At 45.6% G+C, this 23,701-nt stretch overlaps 1 long non-coding RNA gene and 1 pseudogene across 1 annotated transcript in view; one reads left to right on the top strand and one right to left on the bottom strand.

Moving 5' to 3' along the window:
* The window catches only part of LOC150045075 (uncharacterized), a 56,974-nt gene extending 33,649 nt beyond the window's left edge, over positions 1-23,325 (bottom strand). Inside the window, exons 1-2 of the long non-coding RNA XR_016532935.1 lie at positions 23,165-23,325; positions 1,045-1,190 (exon numbers count right to left, since the gene is read on the bottom strand). This is a non-coding gene — a long non-coding RNA (uncharacterized LOC150045075). The remainder of the gene's footprint in view (positions 1-1,044; positions 1,191-23,164) is intronic.
* On the top strand, positions 4,995-5,071 carry LOC150045076 (small nucleolar RNA U3; annotated as a pseudogene).
* Positions 23,326-23,701: the final 376 nt, after the last annotated feature.

Below are 23,701 nucleotides of genomic sequence, written 5' to 3'. Positions count from 1 at the left end.
TCCTGTTTTTCACACAACCATAGATAATCATGGTGATAAACTTCCACAGTTACAGAGCACATGACCTCTCCTCCAGCTTGTGGTAACATTTCCTCAGTCATCCCCTGGTCCCTCACTTAAAAACCTGCTCAAAAAAGAATGGTTTAAAAAAAGTCCTCAAGGTCACTGGGTTACCGTGAATGGTGTCTTCCAGGCCCATCTTTTATTATTTGTTTAGTTTAAATCCCCAAAAGGGAAGAAACACTGTGCAATTTATTTATAACATTATCTCTGTTGGCTAGACCTGCATCTGGCCCATCAGTTGAGTGAATGTATGAATAATTCATACAGACATCTCATGTTAAATCGGGGACTAGAACCTAAAAAAATTCATTGACTGCCCAAAACCCAGCCATTTAACTGACTGACCATTGTCTGCCTCTTGGCTTAGCAGAAGACGGGCTGTTAAAACTGGCACATTAGCTATCACAAGTGATTTTCAATTTGTGGGGAGGTGCTGGGAAGGAAAGGGCAGACAAATGAATGGTACAAAAGTCCCCAACTGACAGCAGCGGCCCTGCCATCCATCACCAGATTCTCTAGGGTGTGACACCAGACAGGAGTTCCTGCTTCATCTGTCATGTCTCTTCACCTCAGTATCTCCCTTCTGCCAAGAGTACTTTCCTCTTGTTTCATTAAAAGGCCCAGAAAAATCCAGCTTGAATTGACTGAATTAAGAAAGCATTTATTGACTTACACAAGAGGGAAAAAAATGCCAGCCCCAAACCCAATTTCTGGTGTAGATGGATCTGGATATTCAATCCACTCTACCAAGATTCCATCCCTTTCCACCTCTCAGGTCTGCGGTCCTTAGCCTATACCTCTCTCCATTCTTGGATAGGCTTTCCCCCACGTGGTAACACCAGCAACCCAGAGTTTACACTCTACTGACTCAGAATCTACTGGTGCAAAAGCATTCCCTCCTTCCTTAGCATGTCCCATGAACTGGCCCTGCTTGGATATGACCTTTATTTCCCAACAATCCCCACCCCCCAACACACACACCTCTGGGGCAGGAAGGATGGAGTGCTCTGATTGGCCAGACCCGAGTTACATTCCCTCCCCCTTTATCTGGCTGGGATGGCGGGAGGTTTACTCCTTCAGAGTGCCAAGGAATGGTGGTTCATCCGAAGAACACAGAGGCTTTACACCTAGCAGGGAAAAAAGGTATGGATGTTAAGCAGGCAAATCATCAGTCTCCTTTACAACGTCGATATATTGGAATTTTTAATACCTAATTAAAGGAAAAGCACCGACACCAAAACCAGGTAAAGCGTAATTCTACCACCAACCCACTACATTTTCTAGCTTTGGCTCAGGCAATGAAACTTAGTGATTAGGAGCTTAGGCGCATGGCTTTGGATGGCGATTTGACCTTTTACTGGGCCTCAGTCTCACACCACACATGAGGTTGATGACTGCACACAGTCCATGGAGATGATAGAAGCAAAGAGATGAGGCAGGGAGTTTGGCCTAGTAGTAGAGGGCTTGCCTAGCATGCATGAAGACTTGGGTTCAGTTCCTCAGTACCACATACATAGAAAAGCTGGAACTGGTGCTGTGGCATCACTCAAGTGGCTGAGCTAACTAGCCTTGATAAAGCCCAAGGACAGTACTCAGGACCTGATTTCAAGCCCCAGTTCTGGAGAGAGAGAGGGGGGGGGAGTTGAGCATGGTGTCTTGTACCTAATAAACACTGAACACATCCATGCTGATTCTTTTTTTTTTTTTTGCCAGTCCTGGGCTTGGGCTCAGGGCCTGAGCACTGTCCTTGGACTTTCCCAAGGCTAGAACTCTACCACTTGAGCCTCAGCACAACTTCCGGCTTTTTGCTATGTATGTGGGGTACCGAGGAATCAAACCCGGGTCTTCATGCATGCTAGGCAAGCACTCTACCACTAGGCCAAACTCCCAGCCCCCCGTGTTGATTCTTTAAATAAATAAATGTTGCAGATGGAGAAACTGAAGCCCAGAAAGACTGAAGCACTTGGGGCAGAATTGGTAGAGCCAGGACTTTAGAGCACATGCTCTGTTACTCACACGACCTTCCTGCTGCCCCCAGGAGGCTGATGAGATCAAGCCCAGACCTACACTCGTTGGAGTCAGTTCAGCTTTCTGAAGAGTTTTAGATCCTAGCTGAGGATGGGCAGAGGGAGTAAGGAGCATGGCCCTTTCTCTGCCACCAGGCATCCCATCAATTCTGTTCCAAAGCCAGGCAAGCTACCAAGTCCCACTGCAAGCCTTTCCCACCTAAGTGTGGTCTGTCGCGGGTGACTTTGTCTCTCTCATTCCTAACAGCTTTAACAAATTTCCTGCATATGAGATTTTTCTCAGTTGAAAGCTGAGCTACAACCCTAAGCGGGCCTGGCTGAAAGTGGCCTTACACCGAAGGGGAGACTCATTCACTGCATTCCCATTGGGTTAAGAGGATGAGACTGTTCACATTCAAGAAAATCCACCCAGTATCTAGTAATGGCCAGGCAGCAGACATAGCCAACGACAGACAGTACAGTGTGTACCACCTTGTAAATAGTCAAAAATCTTCAGTGAAATAAAGAATGAATGACTACAATCAAGGCATGCCTTCAAGAAAATAGACTCATAGTGCATTAAACACACACACACACACACACACACACACACACACACACACACACACACACACACACACACACAGGAGAAATACCGTGGTCAATGGAGAAAGAACACAAGAGGTAAAGAGATTTTTACATCCAGTTAGCTACCTATAAAGTAGATGAACAGACAGCCAGAGGATGATGTCTACATATAAATGAAGACACTAAGCTCCAAGAGCCCTCAGCCAACACCTGGAAGTCCAGAAGTAGACCCCATGCCTTCAGCTTCCCACTCCACTATTGGCTTCTTTCCAAGAAAGAGATCACTGCTTAGTGATCCAAGAAACACCCCATCATTCCAGAATATGTTCTCTCATCAAAGCAGTGCCCCGGGGTAATAACCAGAGCTCAGGCCTTGCAACCCCACTGGATCATTTCCAATCCCACCCTGTCACTTACTTGATCTGTGGCCTTGAGAAAATTATTATCTTGATGTGAATCCTTGTTTTTATTTTTCTGTAAATGAAGAATACTACTGCACAGGTCCCTAACTGATCCCTTATGTTTTAGTCTTCCTTCACAGGATCTGCTAAAAATCGGTATATTTTTCCACCATTCTCCATTCCCAGACCATGGGTTTCAGAAGGTGTTAAATGTATCCCCAAAAGCAAACCATGATTGGGGTTTGACCAATCAGAGCATTCCATGCCTGCCTGTCGTCAGTGATTGGTTCAGTTCCCAGTACAGGCCACTGGGAAAGAGAAGCTCTTCTAGCCTCTGCTTTAGCAGAGCACCCCTGTGGACACCAGCCATCAGTGAAGGAGGGCAAACAGAGATGTTGCCGGAGAGTGACACCAACTCAGAAGAAAGCAGAATAAGAAGGTGAAAAAAATACATGATATAAATGGCACGATTTGAACTCTTGGATCCAGTTGTGCCTCGTTTCTCTGGGCTTGCACTTTTATGAGTTATTGAGCCTTTTCACCATGAAGTGTCTTGGCTTGGGTTTCTATTCTTTGTAACCAAAGGGATCCTAAAATACCATCTTTAATGACCATTGGGTGTGATACAAGGTGGTGTTGGTGACGCATTTGGCACACAGAGCCTGGCACACACCAAGGGCAGTCATTTGGTCATCTCTGTCCTGATCCATCTCATTGCCCTCAAAATAATGAGCAAAGGGATTTCAAAGGGATTTGACCTTGAAGATGAACCATAGACTAGACATACTGCATCTTCTCCACTCCCATTCTCTCCTTCCCTTCCTCCCTCCCACCTTCTCTTCCTCCGTCCCTCTCTCTAGTACCCTGGTGGAAGCTTTGATACCAGATGACTTGCAGAAGGCATATGAGGGTGGTATCTGCTCTTGACAGACATAGATGCCATTGGTGATGAGAAGTGGAGAGGCAGGGTGCAGTTACAGGCCAAGTGACCCCCACAAGGACTTCTCAGCCTCCAGCCACAGGACAGTGGGCTCCCGGGAACCACTGGCCTCTTGCCTATCTCATCCATCTAGCGGGGATGCTGAGCTTCTTCTGGCTTCCCTGCAGCCTGTGCCCTTTGCTGAATCAGCCCTGGCTTGTTTCTGCTCAGTGAAGTCTCAGCACGTCGCTGAGAGGGTCAGTAAGAAGCAGCGTGATGATGGATATTGACAGTGGCAGAACGGCTGATGGATAGAGAAGGCTGGGGACTGTACCCTGCTGGCGTTTCTGCTTCATGGTTCTGAAAAAGATTTAGATGGCCTAACTCTGCCCAGATCTTCTCTGGTTTCCATTTCTTCTCACCCCCGTACTGCTCCCTCATGTTCCTCCTGAATCTCCTTCTCCCCCAGGTGGCCGGGTCTTCTTAGCACTTCTACACACTGCTGTTGCTTACCTGTGTTCTGCTGCTGAATCTGTCCAGGGAGGGGCGTCAGAACATTGTCCTTGAGTTACCAGAGCTGCACCTCCTCATCCAGAAACTCAGAAGTCCCCAGGAGTGAGTGTGTGTGTGTGTGTGTGTGTGTGTGTGTTCCCCAGCTGAGCTCCCCTGCCTGGAGGTGAGATGCACCCTGAGACATGATTCACACTCCCAAGAGCTACCCATCAGGCTGTTATAAACATCCTTTCCAAGAACCACTGGAGTCACCATGATAGTCATGAAAACAGAATGATCTCAGCAAGGCAAATTTTACTTCTACAGCAGGCAAAACTTTAGCAGGCAAGGACCTGCTATGCAGGCCGGCTGTTCCCTATTTATTCCTAACACAGCAGGCCCGCCCCCTCTGCTGGGATTGGCTGAGCTCAGGTTCATAATCTGCTCCTGATTGGTCAGTTTGAATAGGGTCAGATATGTTCACATAAATAGACCCATTAAAAGACTTTGAAATAAGATGAACCAAAGACTATCCTTTCAGGGATCATTTCTATAGTATGTTACTAGAGAAATTCCACTGATTGTGTAGAGTACCGGATTAAGGTACTATGTCATTTCTCTTCTCTTTTTTTGCCCTTATGGTTAATCTCATATTGTTACTGTATCTGACTTTGTTACTTGGTATATGGTATATATATATATATATATATATATATATATTTGTTTCTTTGAAAAGGAAAGGGAAGAGGGAAAAACATGACAATTGGGAAGGAGTGAGTGAAGGAAATGGGGACAAAAACACATGAGAAGGGGTATCAATGTGTGAGAAGTAATGCATCTATTACCTGACGATTGTGACTGTAACCTTTCTATACATTATCCCAACAATAAAAGAAAAAAGATGAACCAGTACACAAGCTCTCTCAACATACACCTACACCTTCTGCTTTTTTAAGCAATCTACGGTGTGTCTTCCAAGGTGTGTCTTAATTCCCAGTTCAAACAACCAGATTAGACAAAAACATTACATTTCAAAAATCCTTCCTTATCCCAAAGCAGTTCCTCTTTCACTTTTATGCCAAAGCAGAAACTTTTAAGCAACTCACTTCATTAGAAAAGAGTTTTTCTCACAAGGCTAAGGCTGGAACTTCATCAGAAATCAGTATTTTTTTTAGCTTCCTCACTTTTATTGGGCTTTTGTTGTTATCAGTACTATTGTTGTTTAGTTTTCTTTCCTTTTTTTAATTTTATTTTATTGTCGGAGTGATGTATAGAGGGGTTAAAGTTACATCCTTCAGGTAGTGGGTACATTACTTCTTGAACATTGATGCCCTTTCCCATGTTTTTCTCCTACTTTCCTCCCCATACCCGCTCCCAATCATCTTGTCTTGCCCCTGCCCTTCCCTATTCCAAATAAATGAATAAATGTATACACAATATAACAGGTACCAAAGTCAAATACAGAATTTTTTTTCTTTTGGTATTTTAGGTGGTCCTGGGGCTTGAACTCAGGGCATGGACACTTCCCCTGAACGTTTTTGTGCTCAAGGCTAGCGCTGTACCACTTGAGTCACAGCACCACTTTTGGCCTTTTCTAAGTAATTTATTGGAGATAAGTCTCTCAGACTTTTCCAACAGGGTTAGCTTTTTTTTTTCCCCAATCCTGGGGCTTGAATTCCTTGGTCTTTCTTAAGGCTGGTGCTCTGCCACTTGAACAACAGCACCACATCTGAGTTTTCTGCGTATGTGGTCGAAAGAAATCAAACCCAGGGCTTTGTGCATGCTAGACAAGCACTCTACCACTAGGCCACACTCCCAGCCCCAGATCTCCACCTCTTAAATAGCTAGGATTACAGGCATGAGCCACCGGCGCCCAGGACAAGTCTTTTTTTTCTTTCTTTTTCTCTAGTGTTTTTAGAAGCTAATTGAGAGGTGTTCATAACAAAGGATTGACATAAACCTTCCAGTCTATAATTTTCTCAGGTAAAATCTAAAAGACAGAGATTAGGGGCTGGCTTGGCTTGGGAGCCAAGAAAATTAAGATCTGACTGTGCTTCTGTTTCTAGAAAATCTTATTTAGTGACACAATAGGAAAACTAAAGGCCTTGGAATAAATCTGGGGTCCAATTGCTACTCAATCACTTGTAAGCTACATGACCTTGAGCCAGTCACTTAATGTCTCTGAGTCTTTTTCTCTTTCAGTGAGAGGGAGGAGGAGGGAGATGGAAGGAGGGTGGAAGAGGGAGAAGGAGAGAGAGTCCACTGCTTGGGTAGTCCTGCCAGGGTTTGTAAGAGTAGATGCACATGGTAGGCTTGTGTTAAATGCCAGGTGCCTTCTGCACAGGGTACACTCCTGCATCTCCGTTTCTTTCACTCCTAAACCAGACATAATACTAAACCCTCCTAGTTGAACAAAACTGAATCCTTCTAGAAGCCTTTTCCTGTAACAGCCACCAGCCAGCAGCATCCCCAGGGCGCTGGGAGCATTAACTGGGACATTGGCTCGGAAGCACTGTGAAAGCCTTGGAGGGAAGGGAGTTGGGGGTGAATCCAGAGAGCTATGATTAGACCAGGCAAGGAGAGAGCGGGGCCGCACATGCCTCTCCTATAATCAAACTGACATTGAGGTTCACAGTGCATGGAACACTGTGTTCCAGTCCAAAGGACTAAAAATGGAAACTTGTGAAAACAGCAGTCAGGTTAAAAAAAAAAGAAAGAAAGGAGCAGGGGTGTGTGCGCAGAACAGATGCCCAACAGCCAGACAGCAGAGAGGACACCAGAAAACAACTCTGCCACCACCCTGGAGCCACTGTGCACCTGGGGCAGGCTGGGACATGGGTGTCACCTGTCACAGACTCCCATGCAGATCCAGCAGGCTTCATACCCTGGGTGACAACCAAACAAGGTGATCATCTGTCCCTGGGCAGACTAACTTCTCTGCTTAGGCCTCGGTTTCCCTCCCGGTAAAGGTTTCTTAGGAGGAGGAGGTAATTGATAGGAATGGCGCATCCCTTACTCAAAATGCTGGAGACCAGAAGTGTTTCAGATGTTGTTCGTTTGTTCCAGATTTGGGAATATTTGCACAGACATAGTGAGATGGCTCAGGGATGGGACCAACTCTAAACACATTTATGTAAAGCCTACACTTGTAGTGATTTCTGTCCACTGCTGTCCAGGAGCCTTGTGTTTTGACAGCACCCTGTCCCGTGAAGTGGGATGTGGGGTTTTCCACATCTGTGGAGCATCATGTCGGCATTCAAAACGTTTCCAGCATTTGCCCAGCACAGCGGCAGCCACCTATAGTCCCAGCACTCCAGATCCCCTCCCTCCTGGCCCCTCCTTCCTTACCCCACCCTCTCCCCCCCCCACCTTGAAGCACCCAGATGATCTCTCACCTAAAGCTTTAATCAGCTTTAAAAAAAAAAAACTTTCAGATTAAATCCAGCTTCTTTGAGGAAAGAAGCCAAGGCTACTCAGAACCCTCATTTCTTTCCTCTCACATCCCAAGAATATCAACCTGTCCACCAGTCCTGGGGGACTGGTCCCCTCAGACGACATGTACACGTGTCGTGGGCTCCAGAGGGCAGGATGTTGTTCTGGAGTCCAGCAGCACCTGGACGTAGGTCCTCGGACAGAGCTAATCCTGACCACCCTAGGCCCACATTCTAAGTGAACATTGGGGTCATCTTGGCCTTTCTAACCCAGAGGTGATATGAGCCTCCTGAGAAAGAACTCAAGGCCAGGCTCTGAGTTCTGCTGGCTGACTTGAAGCACGTCAAAGGCGATGAATCTCAAAATCTCTCCTGGGAGACATTTTCCATCCACCCTGTACAAAGCCTGACAGAAACCACGGCTTCGGGGAAGTCATTGCCAAACCTCACCCCTGTCTATAAAATGGGAACTGAAGGGAGAAGAAAAAGTCCCTGCTGATCTCACAAGTGATCCTAAGAAGAAACTGAGGTTGGGGTCATGAAATCACTGTGTAGCCCTCACCTCTGGGGGGTGACAAAGGACCTCCCCGTGCCTCAGTGTCTCCATCTGCAGTGTGGATGGATGGACCAGTAGATCTCTCTCTAGAAGTTCACTGTGGAGTCAAGTGAACGAGGCTACTAAGAAGCACAGGGTAGGGAAAGCTTCAGGACAGCGAGCAGTCCCCTCTGCCTCTGACCTAAGTGTGATTTCGGATGGGAACTCCCCAGATGAGTGGGCCACTTCTGGATTCCGGGAATTCTCACAGCACCTGGCATCCGGTGAAGTCACTCAGCACTCATTCGGCTCAGTGATGGTCAATCCAGCTCAGACCAACCAGCTCGGAATCTAGAAGCTCTTAGACAATTCAGCAGAGCAGCTGAGGTTTTGAATCACCCCTGGAAGCTTTAACAAAACCTCTCTCCTCCAGATTCTCCACTGGAACCATCTTACATGACCCCTGGGTTTCAGAATGCCCTCCATTTGTATATGCCCTCCTGTCCCAACTCTGCCCAGTTCTACTTTCATCCTTCGGCCTACATAGTGAACAAGAGGGCCTGCCTGTTGTCTTCCCCTTGTGGCTTCTTCACACGTGTGTTCACCAGTGTGTTCGCCAGGTGTGAGCCATGCGTGGCTCACCAGCATTCAGTATACGCTGTAGAATGTTTTTAGCATCTCTCCATCCTTCTGAAATCTGAGCTAAACACTTGCTGCTAGACATGACCTTCTTTTCCTGAGTAGGACTAGGGCATTTCCCAGTTTACTTCTCATGGGCTTTTCACTTTCCTCCCAGCAGCAAACCCAAGGCTACCAATGTAAAAATAAATAATAAAATAAAAATCAGCCTCATCGATGAACCTTTCAAGCCAAGAGAAATCAAGTACAGTGCACCTGGCCTCCTGCTCGTGGCGCAGGCAGTGCCGAGAGTCTAGGTGTGTTCCCAGAATATAAAAGGCAACTGTGAAATATACCCGGGGCTGAGAGAAGTACTGAGCTGTAAATAAACCATTCCCTTGGACCCCATCTCTCTCTAGGATCATTATCCAAGGCCGAGAATTGTATCTGGGCTCCTGCCTATTGAGAAGAATTTCATTCCACCTGCTCTCCAGCCTAGCAGCAAAGACCTGGCAGAATAATGGTGGCAGTCAGTGATCTGACCCTTGCAGCCAGGTCGGCTTGAGATAAGACCACAGCAGGAGGCCGCTGTGGTAGGTGCGATGGCAAACAGTGACACTCAAGCCCGGAGTCTCCTGGCTGTGGGTAATGAAGTCACATTGCTTAGTGTTGCTACTTGAGTATTGCACAGCATGGAGCACCCATTCATCTTGTAAACCTGAATCCTGGTGATGAATTAGCTTCAAGGATGCTCACCAAAGCACTTCTAACAGGATAGCCAACGACCACAAGCCACCAAAATGTCCACGTGCAGATGAAGTGTGTGGTTTAAATCATCATCTAGCAAGCAGAAAGTACAGTCATGAAAAATGATGCTCTGATAGATACTTATTGGCAAGTAATGGAAAGTTTCTAATGCATTGGCATGTTTTCTAAAGTATTGTTACATAACAAGAGCACTATGTACAGCTTGCAGTTTTCTTTCACAGGAAGGGAGGGAGAGAGGAGGAGGAGGAGAGGAAAGGGAAAGGAGAAGGGAACAAAAATATATATAAAGGAAGAAAAAAGCCATGTGGACCAGACCCATAATATCCAATTGGTCAAGACCCAGGTTCTGGTGGCTCACACCTGTAATCCCAGCTATTCAGGAAGTTGAGATCTGAAGATGGTGGTTCAAAGTTAGCCCAGGCAGGAAAGTCCATGAGATTCTTATCACTGGTTAATACCCATAAAACCAGAAGTGGCGCTGTGGCTCAAAATGATAGAGCACTGGCCTTGAGCAGAAAAGAGCTCACCCAGACCCTGAGTTCAAGTCTCACAACCAAAAAAAAACAGGAAAAAGATACATATAGATGTATATATAAATATAGATTTATATATCTATATATATGTAAATAAAACATGCACCTGTACATATGTATACATGTTTGTATAGCCTATATATGTATGTATACATACATATTACATACACACACACAAAATTGTTTTGATGGAAAATGGCTAGAGGCTTCCTTGATCCCAAAAAAAGTAGAAACTGTTCTTGGGGAATTTCTTCAGAGGCTCATAAAAAAAAAAACCTATCAGGGGGCCAGGAGTGGTAGAGTGCTTGCCTAGCATGCATGAAGACCTGGGTTCAATTCCTCAGTACTACGTACTTAGAAAAGTCAGAAATGGTGCAATGACTCATGACTCAATAGGTAGAGTGCTAGCCTTGAGGAAAGCCCAGAGACAGTGCTCAGGCCCTGAGCCCAAGCCCCAGGACTAACCAAAAAGAAAAAATACTATCAGTAGCTACTTTGGAGGCTGAGATCTGAGGATCTCAATTCAAGCCAGCCTCGGGCACTCAAGTTCTTGAGATTCTTGTCTCCAATTAACCACCAGAAAATCAGAAGTGGGGCTGTGGCTCAAGAGGTAGAGCTGAAGAGCTCAGAGACAGCACACAGACCCAGAGTTCAAGTCCTTCAACTAACCAAAAAAAAAAAAGAAAGAAAGAAAAAAGAATGACATGAGGTAAATTTAGGGCAGAGGAGAGAGGGCTGGGAGTGTGGCTTAGTGGTAGACTGCTTGCCTACCATGCATAAAGCTCTGAGTTTGATTCCTCTGTACCACATAAACAGAAAAGGCTGGAAATGGTGCTATGGCTCAAGTGGTAGGGTGCCAGCCTTGAGCAAAAAGAAGCTCAGGGACAGTGTCCAGGCCTTGAGTTCAAGCCCCAGCTCTGGCACACACACAAAAATCTTTGAAAAATTATATTCCAAGTTGGGAGTTTGGTCTAGTGGTAGAATGCTTGCCTAGCTTGCACAAAGCCCTGGGTTCGATTCTTCAGTACCACATACACAGTTCTGGACATCAGGAGTCCAAAGTGAGTCTGCCATACAGAACTCAAACCACGGTATCCACAGAACTGGGTTCTTTCTGGAGGTGTTAGGAAGAATTTGTTTTCTTGCCTGCTCACATTCCTGGTCCACTGGACCCTTTTTCTATCATTAAAACCAACAGGAAGTATCTTCAAATATCCTTTCTCCCTCCTCTCTTTCTCTTTCTCTCCTCTCTCCTCCCTCTCCCCCCTCCTTTTCCTTCCCCTTCCTTTCCTTCCCTGTTCCCTCTCTCTTGGACTTACCCCAGGACCTCTGAGATTACTTTGACCGGTCCGATTAATCCAATATCATTTTCCCAGCTCAGGAGCTCAGGATCAACAACTTTATCTTATCTACGAAGTTCCTTTTACTTGATAAGGCCAAGTTTGAGGAGTAAAGATGAGACCATCAAGTAGGAAGCATTAAGAAAGACATCCATCCTTATCATCAAATAGCCACCAGCAGGCATAGCTGGTGACTTCCAGCACACCTCTCCCTAACACAGTAGTTTACTGAGCATTTACCATACACCAGGCTGGCCCCCACCAAAATGCCCCTAAGCACTGCTAAAGGGGCTGAGCAGTGCTTCCAGGCTATTAATCACCCCTATCTGCTTTATATATCAATTGCATTTTCAAAACAATATTCTGCACCACACTCAAGTGTTTCAGAAAAACTCTGATCCACCAAAGGCTCTCATTCTAAAGATGCACCAAGGTCAAGGGAACCCAGTGGCTCACTAGCAAGACAGAGGTCTAAAACGAGTGACCACAAATGGCCCGGCCACAAGTGGCCCCTGATCTAAGGCAGTCAGTCACTGAGTGATGGTCTCAAAAGTAGTTCCTAGAGGTTAAGAGCATGAGCTTTAAGAATACACACAAGTTCAAGTCCTGCCCAGGTGTTTCCTGGGCAATGTGCTTCTAAACCTGTTGCAAACAATCCCGGCAGAAACAACCCAGCAAAACTCATGTTCATCTCTGTAGGCTTTTACTACTGCTGCTGCTGCTGACGACGAAATGATGATGGTGTTGATGATGCAATTTCTGCACATTTCTCAAGACACACCACAAGTTCTCTGACAGTCCAAGATGATATGAGCTGTCTTGGTGAGATAGCTGGCTCCTTCATTCCCTCTCCGTATCCGATCAGTTCCAATCATCCCTCAGTTCTCTTTCAGATAAAACTCCTCCCCAGGGAAACCATCTGAGACCACCTAGAAGGCCTTGGATCTCCTGTTTTACAGTCTCCTGAATTCTCTTTGTAGCCATAATCCCACTTATTAAGTCATTATTTACGCAGTAATTCATTTGATCCCTGACTTCTCCTACAACGCAGACTGTAATCCAAGCTCTCCAAGGACAGCTGTTAATTGGGGTCATGTGACTAATTCTGCATCATAGGCTCATATGCATCACTTCTGATCACAGTAACTCTCCAGTTACCAACGTCCCTAAGGCAATGATAGACACTGTTCCATCACCTGGATCACCTAAGTGACTGTATGGAGAGCGCCCTCTGTGGATGCTATCTGGACATACAGCCTGAATGAGAAAGAAGAAAATTATTGTGCTAAAGATCTGGGATATCAAAGTAACATATAAGTATTCCTGTACACAATCTAGCCTAGCCTGACCAGGAAATCACTACAGTCCAAATGTCTATCACAGTATTTCACACACAGAAAATCCCCATAAAATTTTGATGGATAAATGAATGAGAGGATGGATGAGGGAATGAATGAGTGAATGGGTGGAAGGATGGATGAATGAATAAATGAGTGAATGGATGGATGGATGACTGAATGAATGAATGAGCTTCTGAACCCACAGGAAGATCAGCAAGTCAGAATCCGTGGTATTTCCTAAGTCTGTGGGAACAGATCTTCACTATCAAAAAAAAAATTATTAGGTCACTAGTTAGTTCCAAAATCCAGGGTTTCTGTCACCTAGTAGAGAAGCTATAAACGCAGGCTCTTTGACCTTGAGGCTGCCAAGCCATGAGTCACCATTTGTCTGTGGAGGTCACAAGAGCACTCGGGCCGAGGCCAATTAGGTACTCAACAAAGTGGTAAAATCCACTACAACCAGAGCCATTAGTCACAGGGCATTATCTAGCAATTGTTTCCATTTATAATATTTATGAATTGATCTGTAGGAACCCATAAACACTGCTCATCAATATAACTAATTGGCTTTATGAGTTTGTTTGGTGGGCTGATACATTCAGGCTCCCCATCATCAGAGTTTTAAAGGAAACAGAAACCCAGGAAGTCATACATGCTGGAACTTGGGGCTAAAATGTTGCCGTTCTGGTAATTTTACCACACTGGATGAGGAAATGAGTAGTGCTGGGATGTTTAAGGGGAGAGGTTTGAGGATATGGTTCAACTGGTAGAGCCCCTACGTAGCAAATGCAGAGCCCTGAGTTCAAACCGCAAGACAAAATTTAAAAAAAAAAAAAAAGGCCAGGAATTTGACCTAGTGGTCAAGTGCTTGCCTAGCATGCAGGAAGACCCAGGTTCAATTCCTCAGTAACACATACATAGAAAAAAGCCAGAAGTGCTGCTGAGGCTCAAGTGGTAGAGCTCTAGCCTTGAGTAAGTCCAAGGACAGTGCTCAGACCCTGAGCTCAAGCCCCAGGTCTGGTTAAAAATATTTTTTTAAGTGAAAGAAGTTGGCATTGTGATGTACACGTGTAATGCTAGCACACAGGAGATACAGGCAAGCAAACCAAGAGTTTTCCCTCACCCCCCAAAAAATGAGGGAGGAAAAAAGGAGGAGGAGGAGATAGAGGAGGAAGACACATCAGTACAGATGTAGAGAAGATGTAGATGTGATAGAAGATGGATAGATCACAGAGAGCTAAATCCCATGAGCAATCACTGGACAAAATCCAGTCCTACTTGCCCCTGGGACTTTTTTTGCCAGTCCTGGGGCTTGAACTCAGGGCCTGGGAACTGTCCCTGAGCTTTCTCAAGGCTAGCACTCTACCACTTGAACAACAGAGCCACTTCCAGCTTTTTCTGCATTTGTGCTACTGAGGAATCGAACCCAGGGTTTCATGCATGCTAGGTAAGCATTCACCACTAAGCCACATTCCCAGACTTCACCCCTTAGATTTTAGGTAAAATAATGCCCCAAGGCGCAAAGGGAAAAGGGATCTTGGGTCCAGAGGGGACCCTATGCACCCCAGTAGGTAAAATGGTTCCAACAGGGACTTGGAGAACGCAAAGCAAAGCTATCTCACCGACATAATAGAAGGGTGTGGCAGGGAAGGCACCATGAGAAACAGAATAGATCCAACCTGGATCATGAATGTGAGTCCAAGCTGGCTATCAAGAGAGAAGGTGGTTGAAACAGGAATTTTCCAGAAATAAACACTTGTGAAGGAGTCGTTCCAGTTCTGATGATCACAGGATCTGAGCTCAGGCAGAACACGGCAGTGGTGGGAAGCAGTTCCCAGTGTGATTTAATTCATGATGAAACATGCACAGCAGAGGAAGAGACATGGGGGAGAAAGCAGATTGAGAATTGTGGGCCCAGATTGGCAGCATTCGGTGCCCAGTGGGAGTCAGTAGAAGCGCTGGACATGGGAGCCCCGAATATCAGCCATCACCTCAAGACTAGCCCCCTCCCAACCCCAGCTCTACTGTCAGACTGGACAGGGACACCATGGGAAGGAAGCACATGTGAGCCGTGGATGACTGCCCACCGCCAGCTCAGTGGAAACGTATTTCTCTGCATCCCGCAGAGATGGTCTAACGCTCGGCAGTGCGGCTCTTGCTGGAACCACAGATGGCAAATGGACTGCTCATCCCCACCCCCTACTCCCTGGCCCCACCACTTCACATTCCTTGACAATAATGCTGGTTTAGAATGCTGGAGCCAACAGCATTCTAGGCACCGCAGGCTGGGCAAGGCAGAAGGAGATCTGGCAAGGAAGGAAGCAGGGGCTATTTTATTTTATGCTGGCTCCAGCAGTCTGGAGGAAGGTACCATAAAGAGTGGGCAGTGTGATGCCAGCATATGACCGAGTTTTACCAGGGAAGGGGTGGCAGTGGGAGGTCATGGGAAAAATCACAGCCCCACTTGCCAAGTCTCAGGGACACCTGCATCTAATTTAGCATAAGGAAGTATTTTTTTTAATGGAAAAATGTTGCCACTTTCCCCTCATTAAATCTAATCTGTCTCTTAACATGCTCTTCAAGCTACTTCCCTCCTCCTCCCTCCCCCTCACCTCACCTCTGCAGCCCTACACCACCTCCATCCCCAAAGACAGCCCCTGCCTCCCTGGTGGCCTCTACCTTTCAGCCAAGCTGGGTGTTAAACATCTATCTGTGCACCTTGACCAGTTACCGCCATGAATGTCCCTGAGAAACTCCATGGGTCATCTCACCCCATAAAAAGCCACAGAAAGGAGTGTTCAGGGCCGGAAGCGTGGCCTAGTGGTAGAGTGCTTGCCTAGCATGCATGAAGCCCTGGGTTCGATTCCTTGGTACCACATACACAGAAAAGGCCTGAAATGGTGTTGTGGCTCAAGTGGTAGAGCACTAACCTTGAGGAAAGCCCAAGGACAGTGCTCAGGCCCTGAGTTCAAGCCCCAGGTCAAGAGAGAGAGAGAGAGAGAGAGAGAGAGAGAGGGAGGGAGGGAGGGAGGGAGGGAGGGAGGGGGGGAGGGGAGAAAGAGAGCTCAGGGCTCTTTCTTCCCCTCCCTCTCTCTTCCTTCCTCCCCTGTCACCTACTATAGGTGTTCAGAATCTATTCATTGGCTGTTGTCATGATTCTTGATGTGACTTCCAGGAGGACCAGGAATAATCCTTTCTTATTTAAGTTCAGGAGGACAAGGACATAGGATACTTGGCTTCTTACGGGTCATGTGATTACTCCCGGACCAGTCACGGTCATCTGGTAAACACCATCCTGACACAGCTGGCCATGTTGGAGGTATAACAGGTAGAGACCAAGGGCTGTTGCTACTTTCAAAGAATCCTCCTGCCCAAAACGTGAAGGAGTGTAAGAAAGCTGACCTGAGATCAATCTTGATTAGGATTGGCAAATGACAGCCCAAAGGGCAAGGTGAGCCCACTGGTAGAATTGTTACCAGCTGCTCCATCATTTATCCACAAGGACTAGTTGTAGGATTCCATGACTGTGAACACTGTAAATGTCCTTACACAAACTGAGCCCATAATGGTGACACCATGACTCATGGTCTCACCAGAAACACAGATGCATTGATGCTGTCCCTGGCTGATTGAAATACAACGCATGACTGTAATGTGCTACTAGAAAACAGCCACCAAGCTTTCCTGTCACCATCTCGTCTGTTGCCATTTCCATGCTACCATGGCAGAGTGGTTCCCAGCATCCACTTGTGACGAAAGCCATCTACCTCCCCGCTACACAGAGCTTAAAAGATGTTCTCTCGGCCCTCCTGAAAAATACTGCCAACCTCTGGTCTACATCAACCCTTAAAGATGGATACAGAGAGAACAAGTACACAAAATTCAAGTTCGGTTCAGAAAAAGAAGAGGAAAAACAATGAATACCAAACAAGTAGGTTCCTGCAGGTCAGACCATGTCCCATTTCTCTTGCAGAGGCCAAAGACTTGTGATCAAAACTAGGACTTAAGTCTTCTCCAGTTTTTAAGCTGCTAGGAGGTATGAAGCCCCTGACCTCCCATGAAAGATTTTATCTTCCCCACATCCAACTCCTAACCCCAGAGAGACAGAAATTATGAAGGATTACAGAGTCCTGAGCACACAGAATCTCAGTCAAGTCTGGTGTCAACTCTCCAGCCATCAGAAGCAATGCAGAAATTATTCATAGAGGAATCAGAGAGGATTGTGGGAGGAATGTGTCCCCTGAGGAATGTGGGAAAAAATGTCTGCCTAACCATTGTCTAATCCAAAGATGCCCTAAGATTCCTATGACATTTCACAATGGCCATTTAATAAGTCCTTTTCCTTAAAGAAGACCAAAGAGTTTTCTACTCCTTGAAACCAAAAGATTTCTGGGGCAGAAAAGGCCCACCAAGTCACTGCTGTATCTTTCAAGGGCTGGGTAAATGCTTGCCCAAGGGGTTAACTGGCTTCTCTCTCCTCTTTGGCCTTTGTCACCCATGAATCTTTATCTCATTTGACAGAAAGTTAGGCAGCCCTCCAGGCCTGACAGGACCTTCAAGACCTAAGAATGAGGAACTCTAAACAGGAAAACAGTGCTTGTCTATGTATGGTTATTTTAAAAGTCCCTTTTAATAGCAACTATAAGTGGCCACCAGACCTGTCAAACATTAAGTCAATACTTTTGAAATGGACTAAGGAGGAAAAAGATTTTTGAAGTGGAAGAAAATTCACGGCTATTTCTTTTGCACCTGTGCTAATGTGACTTTGATCTTCCTGCACACTCTGCTTGATTTATGTTATCAGAAACCCACCACTAAATGGCCTATTTCTATTACTTCCCTATTTGATATTTTAATTGAAGGAGAACCATCATGTTCTGGCCAATACTCCCCATCTGTAGCTTCTCCGTTTTTTGTTTTTTGTTTTTTTCTTTCTGAAAGCGCCCGAGGCAACACTCCTCTCCCTGGAACAAAATCTACTCTCTCTGGCTTTCTCTGGAATCAATTCTCTTTCTTAGAGCCAAAACCATTCGCCTCCTGGAGGCAAATCTGTCCTGGGTGTCCTTCTGGAGGCCACCATCTGGGTTTCAGAGCTGCCCTTCTAGAGTGAAGGACAGTGCCCAGCTCTCAGCCTCAACGTGGCGATGGCCTTTGGAAGGGGGAACTAAGCTTTGTGAACAAGACCCAGTGGAGGACCAAGCAAATAACCATTCAGATTTACACAACCCAGTGTCGCCTTGCCCTCATGGTGCAGAGAGAATGCTTCTAGAAGCAAAATCATAGGAAAGTCAAATACTTCATGGGAAGATATTCAGAAAACATGGTCCCTATTATGCTCTGGTGAGTAGAAGGGGAAAGGGCAGGGAATATATTTTTTGACCCAAAGGAAGCGTCACTTCTTAAATAAGAAACATAACATGAGCCAGTGTGATCATTTGAAATTATCTAGTAGCCATATCAAGATGAGTCAAAAAGAATGACAGTATTTTTGGTAATTTTTTACACCATTACTACTTGAATTCAGCACCTGGGCTTTTTCCACTCGAGGCTGGAGCTCTAACGTTTGAGCCACACCTCCACTTTCTTTAACAATATCTCACTGAGCCTGAAATCCTATTCTTTTGTTGTAAGGATGGAATGAGGGTTGGGAGACAAACTGGTGTGTGGGAAGGACCAACCATCATACGCATGCACTGAAGAATTTGGTCTTTCCACTCAACCGCTGCTTCTAGGACAGCCTCTAATTTGGATACTGTGTTCGTCACGTTGAGCACCGTTCCAGCAGACAGCATCCCTGAGCAAGAGGTAAGGCTCAAGCATAAAATGGGCCTTGGGGGTGATTTTATCTGGACACACACTATGCCTCCTCTTTGGTATTGAGAAGTGAAGGTGGTATGGCTCAAGTGGTAGAGCTCCAGCCTTGAATGGAAAATGCTCAGGGGCAGTGCTCAGGCTCTAAGTTCAATCCCCACAGCCAACACAAACACACACACACCACAACACAAAGGAAAATTGTTTGGGAAATAACACAAGTGGAGATAAGCTAATGCCTGGATTTAAAACTGGGATATATCCTTATGATAGCCTGGTATCCTTCTATGAAAAGGAATTAAGTACCCAGGCCACCACAACAAAGCATACATGCATGGAGGGCAGACTGGGTGTGACTGAAAATAGGTATAGAGTTTCTTTGGGGATTGATAAAAATGTTTTAGAAAAAAGTAGTGCTGTGGCTCAAGGAGTAGGGCAGTAGCCTTGAGCTGAAGAGCTCAAAGACAATGCCCAAGCCCAGTGTTCAAGTCCCACAACCAAAAAAAATAAAAACAAAAACAAAACCCATCTCAACAGTTCAAGCATTGGACATGAAATAATATGTATAATAGTGCAGTAGTAATGGAAGTGCAAACATAAACTCCAGTCCCCATCCACACTTCTTCCTGCCCCTTTTCAGACCTTGGATATATGGTGCCCAGAGCTTGTACAGCAAAACTCCATCTATGGGCTCATATCAGCTATATCTTAGTCCCTAGGAGTCCCGGAGGTAGTATTATCTACCCATGAGAAGACAGACAAAGGAAGCGCCCTGAGGTAGGCACTGGAAATGGACTCTAAGCTATTTGTACCATCCACAGAAGCACAGGAGTCACAGTGACTAACTGGGACACACAGCCCATGGCAAGTCAGAATTAGGACACCTTCCTGAAATTCTTCATCCACAGAGTCCAAGGATCCCAGAGAAAGAGCCACTGTCCTGTAGAGTTAGATGAATTAAAATGAAATACCTACAGGCATTCACCTATTGAATACCTACTATGGGTGCCTGGCATTGAGCTGCCTCTTAGGCTTGGAGAGAGAAAAAAGCAAGAGCCCTATTCTCAGAAAAAAAGCTGCATCCTGTTCAGGGCAGTGGATTGTGGTGGATGGCAGTAGCACTATGGCGGGTTCCATGATGAGGAAGCTAGGGCAAGGAATGGGGAGTGCCGTAGTGATGGATGACTTCCTGCAGGTAGTTCCTGCACGTAGATTCACTTCCCTGAGTGAGTCATAAAAGTGACAGTGAAAAGACAACAAGTAGATAGGGAAACTGGCATGAGACAGAAGACCAGAGGCAGGTCATCTAAAATGAGGGAGATACTCATATTCATCCCACAGGGGCTGTGGGGAGATAACAGTGCTTAACACAATGGCAGGGGCTCAATAAAAGCTCAAGAATTGTAATTATTGTTTGAAGGTTGAGGGGAGGCCAATTACATGGTAACACTAATCACTGCTAATCTAACACCTGCCGTTAGTTAAACACTTACGTGTGCCAGCCACAGCACTTCATTACACAAGTACATCATGCACATCATTCTTCTTCTCAACATTTGTCACTACTCAGAATCGCACACACCATGCATTTATGTGATTGTATAGTTACTGTCTGCATCTCTCTCTAGAATGGAAGTTTCACAAGGGCAGGAATCTATTTGATGACTGCTGTAGCCCCAGTGTCTATGGTGAACATTGAAAGCTTAATAAGTAGTATCCAATTGAATAAACAATGACCCCGTCTGCAATAATCCAGAGAAAAATTTTACAACCATGTGATTACTTCAAATGAGGACACTGCCATATAGAAAGATCATTCTGGCTACAGTGGAGAACAAACCAAAACAAATGCACGATGCAAAAAAATCTGGCAGCAGCCAGACGCAGTGGCTCATGCCTGTAATCCTAGCTACTCAGGAGGCTGAGATCTGAGCGTCGAGGTTCAAAGCCAGCCCGGGCACAAAAGACCTCTGAGACTGTGGCTCAAGGAGTGGGGTGGTAGCCTTGAGCTAAAGAGCTCAGGGACAACGCCCTGGCCCAGAGGTAGGGCAGTAAGTAGCCCTGAGCTGAAGAGCAAATATGGCTGCAAGGAAATTATTGTAAATACATAGTGAAGAAACCGGGCTGGAGGTAAATCGCTGGATTAGAAAGAGCTTCAGAAGGTGGGGATGATAAGTAGGTAGATAAACAGATGAGAGGATGGATGGATGGATGGATGGATGATAAGTGGATAGTGGATGATAAGTGAGTAGGTAGGACAATGAATAGATGGATGTGTGGGTTGGTAGGTGGATGGGTGGATGGATGGATGGATGGATGGATAGTTGATAGGTGGGTAGTGGATGAATGGGTGCTTGAGTAGGGAGGTCAATGGATGGATGGGTATGTGGGTTGGTGGGTGGATGGATGGATGGATTGGTGGAAGAAGTATTGATAAGTGGGTGGCAGATGAATGGGCGCTTGGGTGGGCCAATGGATGGATGGATATGGAGGTTGGTGGGTGGGTAGATGGATAGGTATATGGGTTAGTGAGTGGATGGATGATGGATGGATGGGTGGCTATGTGAATGGATATAAAGATGGATAGGTGAGTGGGTGAGCACAAATGAATGGATAGGTAGGTAGATAAGTATATGGATGGGTCTGAAAGACCACGAATGGGTGGATGAGATCTTTAGGGTTACTCAGTACCCGTGCATGGAGCATTATATACATACAATAAAATTTTCTGCTAACAGTAATCAGAATAGATATAAAAATACTGCCCACATAAAATGAGCAGAACTTGTAGCACTGAGATCCAGAGACTATAACAGTCCTCTCCAGGAGGCCTTCCTACCAGATTTTTCCCCCAAACCCATGTGTTCAGCTGTTCTTCCTTTTATCCTTCTAAGTCAAATAAAGCATAAATCAGCCTTTAGCCAGACATTCCTTCTGTGGATTTCCAAATCCAGCGAGCTGAGGCTTTAAATTATTCTGTACCTAACTTGGTTAAGCAGTACCTGAGTCTAGCTAGGATAATCTTATTGTCAGGGAAACCGAGTTGGCCTGACCTGCAAAACACTCGCACTGATGCCGTTGCTATTCCAGAGAGAGTGTAAAAGGCAACTCAGAGGGCTTTGAAAAATGATTCCTGTCCAAGTGAGTTCAAACAGACACCCAGTCATGAAACTCCCAGCTGGGTCCTTCTTCCTTATTAAAGATAAGGCACAGTCTGCCCTGTTATTTCTTCTCCTTCCCAGCACCCCACCCCACATGCATGAGTATACACTCACTGTTCAGAATTGAGTAGGTGAAGCACCTTAATGCAATCTAAGGGAAAGCCCCACCCTAAAACACTATGTCCCCCATCTCTTTGTCACCCTCCCAATGTTACGGCAACCCTCGTGTGAAGCATTGCCCTCTGGTGGCCTGATCAGTTCTTTTTAAATCGCAGTCAGGATTTCCCACCTTTTGCAGGCGCACCAACCAATATATGCCCATGGGAACTTCCTCTCACCTCTGAATTTTATTCAGATTACTCAAGGACACGAAGCAGTGCAAGGATGCCCCACCATCAGACATCTACTTCTCAGTGGGGTGGACGCTGGCTGATCGTGAAGTCTGACATTCCAGAGACAATGGAGTGTCTTCGTCCCTGGGCATCTTTGGGACGCAGCTCCTCGACAGGGCCATGAACATTCATTAAAGGAAAGGTCAGTGGACATCCCTTATGTGCCACTAAGCAGTTATGCTTCCTTGTTCTCCTCCCCCTCCTCAAGTCCCCTTGTAGTCTCTATTTTAGTTTGGTTGTTGGTTTTGTTTTGTTTTGTTTTTGTCTGTTGCAGGGCTTGAACACAGGGCTTGGGTGCTCTATCCCTGAGCCTCTTTGTGCTCAAAGCAGGCGCTCTACCATTTCAGCCACAGCTCCACGGTCCAGTTTCTGAGTGGTTAATTGAGATAAGAGTCTCACGGGGACTTTTCTGCCTGGGTTGGCTTAGAACCCTGATCCTCAGATCTCAGCCTCCTGAGTAGCTAGGATTGCAGGTGTGAGCCACTAGTGCCCAGCTTATTCTAGTTTCTATCTCCATGAATTTCCCTGTTCTAGGCATTTCATATAAATGGAATTGTGCACATTTGTCCCTTATAACTGGCTTCTTCCATTTGACACAGGAGCTTCAAAATTATAGCACATGTCACAATTTTGTTCCTTTCAACCACTGAACAGTATTCCATTGTAAGGATAGACCTTATCCATCCATCTGTTGATGAACACTTGGGTTGCTCCCATCTATTAACTACTGCGAATAATGCTGTTACAAAGGTCAATGTACATGTACCTATTTGAGGTTCTGCTTTAATTCCAGGGGAAAATGGCTTCAAGTGGGCTATGGGGTCATCAAAATCCACTCTCCTCCTCTTCAACTTGCATTTGGTTCAGAGTTGCCAGATGTCCGTAAGTCCCTCTACAGATCTGTCTACCTATTCACATTGCTGTGTTGATTTCAGTCTTCCTAGGAAACCGCAGCAGCCTAAAAAAAAAAAAAAAAAAAAAAAAAAAAAAAAAAAAAAAAACAACTCATCTTGCGTTTACCTCCAAAATAATGAGCCTGGTACAAAAGGAAACCAAACACACGACCTTGACTGCGTCCCTGGTGCTCTCCTAACATGGCAGTCCCAAGAGAGTGCCCAGACTTTATCCAACATTTGTCCAGCAAAATAAAGCAAAGAAGATTATCATCTTTGCATTTTAAAAAAGGACTGTAATCCTGTACAAGATAGCTACCAGACAAATATTTATTGAATGGCTAAAAACCATGTAGGATATTAGGACAATTTTTCCTTCTTGGTATTGGGACAGTATCACATTCCAAATT

Source organism: Megascapheus bottae, chromosome 28, assembly GCF_031878675.1.
Source record: "Megascapheus bottae isolate mThoBot1 chromosome 28, mThoBot2.hap1, whole genome shotgun sequence".
Classification (NCBI taxonomy): domain Eukaryota; kingdom Metazoa; phylum Chordata; class Mammalia; order Rodentia; family Geomyidae; genus Megascapheus; species Megascapheus bottae.
The sequence above is the reverse complement of the archived record's forward strand: the minus strand, read 5'-3'. Positions and strand labels throughout refer to the sequence as shown.